The sequence below is a fragment of the Macrobrachium rosenbergii genome, chromosome 2 (genome assembly GCF_040412425.1).
Source record: "Macrobrachium rosenbergii isolate ZJJX-2024 chromosome 2, ASM4041242v1, whole genome shotgun sequence".
Lineage (NCBI taxonomy): Eukaryota > Metazoa > Arthropoda > Malacostraca > Decapoda > Palaemonidae > Macrobrachium > Macrobrachium rosenbergii.
The window spans coordinates 96,439,367-96,446,859 of NC_089742.1; the positions used below are offsets into that span (position 1 = coordinate 96,439,367).

At 32.2% G+C, this 7,493-nt stretch overlaps 1 protein-coding gene across 4 annotated transcripts in view; it reads left to right on the plus strand.

The window, feature by feature from the left end:
- Positions 1-7,493, plus strand: part of LOC136849218 (uncharacterized) — a 760,295-nt gene that overhangs the window by 707,249 nt on the left and 45,553 nt on the right. The window lies entirely within an intron of this gene.

The window sequence follows — 7,493 nt, forward strand, 5'->3', positions numbered from 1 at the left end:
CATAACTAAGTAAGGCCAATATTAAAAACCAAATAAAAAACAATCCGTTAAATGAAACCCATGTAAGCTTGCTCAAAAAAAATAAATGCAACAAGTTTGAAATTCTGTAGTTCCAACAATTCAGCTACTGTATATAATTAGGAGGGCCAAACCATAATTTGGTTATAACTGGAATAAAACTTATAGATAACTGTGTGGTACTGAATCTTATAGAAGAAAATGCAAGGCTGTTGGAAGTAACTGAATATCTACTATTCTACTTAATGCCGCAGTCTAGTCTCTGAAAACTTTATAGGAGGAGAAAGACAAAAATGTCATAAAACATCCAAGATGACCTAATTAAACTACAGTGCCAAGTAAAGTTAGGTCTGTGATAAGAAATGAAATATAGCTCAAGTTTTTACCCAGTAAGTTAAGATGCAAACAGGGGAGCGATATTCATAAGATTGAAGAATAAAAGAATGAAAACATTTCCCTAGGATAGACAAGTATCTTAAAAAACATTTTTTAAGCAACTGATGAGAGTTAAACTATATTTTTCACAAAAATGAATTTCAGTCAAGAAAAACACAAATTCTAAATGAGTTGCAATTAGTAAAAGAAGCAATGTTAATAAAAAGATGAGGTGGGGGTAGATCCTGTTTTCTTGATCTAATAATAAGCATACTTTGAGTTTTGACTAATTTTAACTAAAACTCTGTTAAGTGACTCAGCAGCATGAGATCTACACTAAGGAGATGGAATTGGTACAGATAGATTAGCATCATCAGTGTGAGCAATGATCTTGCCTTCAATGCTAAACCTCATATTTTGCTTATACAGCATAAATAACACTTGGCCAAAAGCATTACTATGAAGAACACCAGTGACTACATTCAGGAATTTCAGTTAAATTATCCAAATCTATAGTTTTTGCTTAATAAAAGTCAAGCTAAAACATTTTACGAAGTTCCCTATGTTATTTGAGCTTAATGTGTATAACCGCACACTCATTGCATCTAGATTCACACATTTCCCATTGTTTCAAAGGGCATTTATGGATAATAATAGTTACAGTGTGCTCAAACTTAAAACTTAAAAGTAATTATAGAAAAACTTGAACAATCTTTTTAAGATTTTAAACATATTCATCTCGTTTAGCAAAGCTACTGGTCAAATACTCAGTCTTCTAACTTAATTTTAAAATGTTTTACACGATTCTTGAATTTTTGAAAATTTTCATGAGCTGGCCTGCCAGGTTCATGAAGAACATGAGATCTACAAGGGACTTTTTGAACCAGTAATAATAAAACCTAATTTTCTTGTTTTTAGAGTAATATTAAAGTTACTTTATTATTCTGAAAGTATTTTATTAGTTGAACATCTGTAGAAAGTTTAGTCTATACCATCCAGTGAATAAACTTGTAGTGAATAAACTTGTATGAAGCTTTTAAAGATTTCAAATTAATATTACTCATTGAAATTCACTTCAAACTTGCTTAATAGTCTCAAAAATCAATTTTTTACACCAGTCTACATCATATAGGCGATTTTCAGCTAATTTGGTGGATTTTTAGTGAGAAATAATAATGTGTCAATCTAGATGCATTTTCATTGTGATAATAATAATAATAATAATAATAATAATATACTGTAATTACAACATTTATGCATTTCTGTAGTAAGTAAATGAAAAAATTTAAACAAATTTCACCCCAATCTTTTTTCCTGAGTCTTGGAGCTTATGGGGGAGGGTAAACCTGTCAAATATATCAAGTAACCTGACAGCAAGGGTTGGGTGTTCAATGTTGCTGGATGTGCTGAAAAATCTCTCTCTCTCTCTCTCTCTCTCTCTCTCTCTCTCTCTCTCTCTCTCTCTCTCTCTCTCTCTCTCTCTCTCTCTCTCTCTGACTTTTTTGTTGAGATATATTCACTAATTAGTGTATTTTGATGTTATTTTCATGACTAAATTTTTATGATAAAATAATGATTCAGTAATTTTCAAATAATAATAATAATAATAATAATGTAAGATTAAATATGTAATAAGATGAAATAATACAATGTTTCTCTCTCTCTCTCTCTCTCTCTCTCTCTCTCTCTCTCTCTCTCTCTCTCTCTCTCTCTCTCTCTCTCTCTCTCTCCCGACCAGCCAATAAAGAATTAGAGAAAATTATTTCTGCTGATAGAAATTCATTTGTCGTTACAATGTGGTTCGGATTCCACAATAAGCTGTAGGTCCCGTTGCTAGGTAACCAATTGGTTCTTAGCCACGTAAAATAAATCTGATCCTTCGAGCCAGCCCTATGAGAGCTGTTAATCAGCTCAGTGGTCTGGTATACTTAACAATCTCTCTCTCTCTCTCTCTCTCTCTCTCTCTCTCTCTCTCTCTCTCTCTCTTAGATGAGAGAATTTTTATGGTATGCTTATTTGTTTTGTATGATAAATAGATTATTTACCTAATAAGTACTAATTTTCAAATAATAATAATAATAATAGTAATAATAACAATGATAAAATAATATTATTATTATTATTATTATTATTATTATTATTATTATTATTATTATTATTATTATACTGTCATTACAACATTTATGCATTTCTATAGTAAGTAAACGAAAAAATTTAAACAAACAAATCTCACCCCAATTTTTTTTTCCTGAGTCTTGGAGCTCATGGGGGGAGGGTGAACCTGTCAAATATATTTTGCCAACACTACGAAGGGTATGTATATTGAAAAATTCGCTCTCTCTCTCTCTCTCTCCAAAGGGTAGAATGTGAGAAATAAATAGATAGCTAGATTAATAGATACTTAGTTCATAGTGTTTTAAAAATGTAAAGGTACATCTGTGGAAGACAGACAACAAAAACAAAATTTTTTGTTGTCAGTTGCCTAAAGAGAAATGGATTAACTTTCCTCGAGAGATTAAAGAGATTCTCTCTCTCTCTCTCTCTCTCTCTCTCTCTCTTTGCTTGTGCTGGCTGAGTATAGATTAGTGGTAACTCAGTCTATCTTTCTGTTGTGGCTGGAAGCGTAGAAACATGTATGTATATATTTTTAAGGGTACTAATGTTTAAGATGACTTTGAAATGATATAAATAATATAATTTCAAATATTAATACAGTAATAAGATAATAATTTAAGGTATGTTTGATGTAGGATGATATTTTAAGTATACAGTTGGTATTTGAACTTTCGAGATAGGCAGTTATAAGAATTTTTAGAAGTGGTTGTTAACTATTTGCGGATTTTAACTGTTCGCGGAGGGTGCGGTCTGGTAACTATCCCCTGCAGATATGGAGGTCCACTATAATAATAATAATAATAATAATAATAATAATAATAATAATATAACTGTAATTACAAAATTTACACTACGATGTGATAAGTATTTTAAATAAACAATTAATTGAAGAGAAGCTCAAGGGCAAAGCTGTCAAATATGTCAAATTAATATGACAGGAAGGGGGAATGTTGCCGTTAGCGTGTCAGAGGATTCCTATGTAATAATCTCTCTCTCTCTCTCTCTCTCTCTCTCTCTCTCTCTCTCTCTCTCTCTCTCTCTCTCTCTTGTAGTTAGTGCTCACATATTTTACAACATTACTAAAAAATAAAAAATAAAAATAAAAATAAAAACCAATAAAGGTAAATAATGATTAATTTAAAAATCTCCTCTCTCTCTCTCTCTCTCTCTCTCTCTCTCTCTCTCTCTCTCTCTCTCTCTCTCTCTCTCTCTCTCTCTCTCGTTCGTAGTTAGTGCTCACATGTTTTACAACTTATTACTAAAAAATAAAAAAAACCAATAAAGGTAAATAATGATTAATTTAAAAAGCCTCTCTCTCTCTCTCTCTCTCTCTCTCTCTCTCTCTCTCTCTCTCTCTCTCTCTCTCTCTCTCTCTCTCTCTCTCTCTCTCATTTCCCGCAGATTGCGGTTTTGTCCGTTCTTGGGATGTCAGCTTTGGGAAGGGAATCCTTAGGAAATTTCATTTCAAAAGCAAAGGCATAAGAAAAAAAGTTATTTGTGTATTAGAAAAAAATAATAAAAAATAAAAATAAAAATATAGATATAAATTCTTGAATGTTTCGTCATTCTTTTAGGCCATCTTTTTCCTTGAAGAGCACCGGGTTCTTAATTCACAGAAATTGCTCAAAGGTCCATGTGCATTCTATTTTTATTTATATATTTTTTTTATTTATCTTTATATCTAAAAAATATAGATATAAATAAAAATAAAAATATAGATATAGATGGCAAGCATGTCGGCGACCACTACCTCGCAGCACTCCAGTGTTTCCCTAAAGATTTTTTGTTTTATTTTTATTTTTAACCATTTTTCACATCACAGTTTGTGAACATTTTTCACTTGTTTTTACTACTTTTCAAAGTCTTGCATTTGGAACAAAATGTAATTTGTGTCATTAAGAAAACCAAACAATTATAGAGACCTCTTCCTACAACACAATAAAATAAAATATAAAAAATAAAAATAAAAACCTATATTTTTATTAATTTTATTTTTTCAATATTTTTATTTCTATTTTATACTTTTTATATTTTTATTTTTATTTTCATTTATGCCGTTAGAATGTGTTTTCACATATCCGAGAGGAAAAGAGAACTGGTGAGGAGAAAGGGTAGCAAAGGGAAAAAAGCTCAGCCTTTTCTTCAAATAAAAAGAAGTCTTAAAAATAAAAATATAAATAATTTATCCACATTTTTATTTTTTATCTTTTTATTTTTTGTTATCTTTTTATTTTTTATTTATATCTTTGGGAAAAAATAAAATTTTTATTTTTATTTTTGCTCATATGGGCTACAAACGTTTCTAAATGCGAAAATATGAGAGAAGTACCTAAGTGCTCTCTCTCTCTCTCTCTCTCTCTCTCTCTCTCTCTCTCTCTCTCTCTCTCTCTCTCTCTCTCTCTCTCTCTCTCTCTCTCTCTCTCTCTCTCGTTTTTTAAAGGATTTCTGAAATAGAAATAGAAATATGGATATATAAATAAAATAATGATAGTAATAGTAATAATAATAATAATAATAATAATAATAGGTAAAAACGCATAAAAGGCTTTTTGTTTTTTATTTCTCTTTTTATTTATGTCTTTCCATAATAATTCATAAATAATTTCACTCGTAACATAAGGACAACAATTTCTCTCTCTCTCTCTCTCTCTCTCTCTCTCTCTCTCTCTCTCTCTCTCTCTCTCTCTCTCTCTCTCTCTCTCTCTCTCTTCGTAGTTAGTGCTCACATATTTTACAACTTATTACTATTTCTCTGTACGTCTATACCTGTACAGTAGATAATTTTAAATTGATCTGATTTTACCTGTGCCGTGTACGAACTGTAAATATGCGCTAGTGTGGCAAACATTACGTTCTAAAACAGACACATAACTAAGAGGTGTATTAGTCCAAATAAAAAACACTGTTTGTTCTTGAAAAATCATTTCAGAACAAAGAGAAAGAGACGTACTAGAATAAAGTAGTTCTCAAAAACGAGGTTAAGAAGACTTCTAAACATAGATCGGCTGGAAAGGTGCGTAATCTTCACACTCGTGTATTTTTACGTCAACCATTTATTTCTTTTTTTTTTTTAAGGATGATGTATTAAGCTCACATTGAAATTAAATTACAGTAACTTTAATTTCCTTTAAAAGGTATCTGAATACTTTGGAAGCATGATTAGGGTCATATTTAGTGTTTAAACTCTAGAAATAAGGATATTAGCATTTTTGAGACTGGGTTCTGGAACCTAACCTCATGTAAGTTCGGAGTATGACTGTACATCTTACATTACCCTTGAGAGAGAGAGAGAGGTTGAACTGAGGTGTTTATGCACACTGGTAAGCTGTGTTATGATTTCGTGAGATTTTAATTTAGCATTTTAGTATTGATATTTTGCTGTTTATATTATTAATATTCGAAAATTAGTAAATAATTTTTTTGGTCAATACCTAGGCCAAGTACAATTTCCCTGCTGTCGACTGGTAAGTAAGTACGGCAGATTTGGCATTAACTTATACCTCTCTTGGTGGCTCAATGGTTTGGCCGTCGATTGGAGTCGTTGGAAGGTACTGTGTCGAGGAATCGAGACCTTGTGGTACCAATCCATTTATCACTTAAAAAATTCCCATTCGGTGATAATTCCACATCAGGGGTATTCCCGAAGTAGCGTGAATTGGATATCAAACGACATTTGTAGGTTCATGATTGTACATAAATCACTGTTTGATAAAAATTTCATAATAAGAGCTGCATGTTCCCAACGTACCAATGAGCTATCATGGTGGAGGTGGGTTAATGCCAAAGCCAAGTACAGTTTCCCCCTCTCTTGATGGGTAAATAAGTACGGCAGATATGGCATTAACTTATACCTCTCTTGGTGGCTGAATGGTTTGACCATCGAATGGAGTCGTTGGAAGGTACTGTGTTGAGAGATAGAGACCCGGCGGTACCAATCCTTTCCTTACTGGGGATATTCCCGAAGTAGCGTGAATTGCATATTAAATGACATTTGTAGCTTCATGATTTTATATATACATATATATATATATACAGTCATCTCCTGGCATTCACGGGGGATGTGTACCACACCCACCCCTGAATACCGAAAATCCGCAAGTATCGAAACCCTCTCTAAAAACGCTTATAACTGGCTGTTTTAATAATTCAAACACAAATGTATACCTTAAATCATCTTACATCAAATATACCTTAAACTAGCATCTAAAACACTTTAATATCATTTCAAAGTCATCTTACAACACTACCCTTAAAACTATATGGCTTACAGCTAAGTGTGAAAACTATTCAAGTTACCTGTATCTCCAGGAACATCATTTTTGCTCATACATTATTGAGCAGTCCCATTTTCTTTTTGCAGTACTTAAGGGAAACACTGGAAATTCACAAGTAGATTTAAATACTGTCCATTACCTAAATACTTAATATGCACAAAACAAATACATTTTATCAATATTTTGCTGTGTTTTGATTAATATTAATATTTGAAAATTAGTAAATAATTTTTTTATCATAAAAAATGTGTTTAGTCATGAAAATAACATGAAAATACAGTAATGAATGAATATTTCTCGACGAAAAAATATACAAGTTACCAAATTTTTCATGAATAATTTGGGGATAAGTTCCACAGAAAAATCTACGAATAGGTGAAGCTGCGAGTCCCAAACCATGAATAGGTGGGGGTCGACTGTATACACATATGTGGTCAAACCTTGACTTATGAGTGAACCAACTTAAAGGTTTTCCCGAGATACGAGCTGGCACATGAGCAATTTTTTGCTTTAAGAAGCGAGCCGAGATTTGAGCTATGAGCCAGCAAGCCTAGGAGATGCCATCTCCCAATGTGTCTGCCATTGCCAGCACTGAGATGCCTAGCTGAGTGGTCTTGTTTAGTTCACATGGTTATGTTGCCGCGCGAGCATCTCCGCAGCATCTTGTGACATTTCTTGCTTTGTTTTCTTGCTGTCCCCCTGTATTTTGGA